General features: G+C 39.9%; 1 long non-coding RNA gene across 1 annotated transcript in view; it reads right to left on the bottom strand.

Moving 5' to 3' along the window:
• Positions 1–203, bottom strand: part of LOC105001123 — a 12,686-nt gene that overhangs the window by 2,330 nt on the left and 10,153 nt on the right. The gene's annotated exons all lie outside the window — the stretch shown is intronic.

Here is a 203-nt window from a genome sequence, read left to right as displayed (position 1 = left end):
GATGAAAGTGAAAGAGAAGAGTGAAAAAGTTGGCTTAAAGCTCAACATTCAGAAAACAAAGATCATGGCTTCTTGTCCCATCACTTCATGGGAAATAGATGGAGAAACAGTGGAAACAGGGGCAGACTTTATTTTTCTGGGCTCCAAAATCACTGCAGATGGTGATTGCAGCCATGAAATTAAAAGACGCTTACTCTTTGGAA

Source organism: Bison bison, unplaced genomic scaffold (assembly GCF_000754665.1).
Source record: "Bison bison bison isolate TAMUID 2011002044 unplaced genomic scaffold, Bison_UMD1.0 scf7180017864379, whole genome shotgun sequence".
Taxonomy (NCBI): domain Eukaryota; kingdom Metazoa; phylum Chordata; class Mammalia; order Artiodactyla; family Bovidae; genus Bison; species Bison bison.
This window is presented reverse-complemented; position numbering and strand designations above follow the sequence as displayed.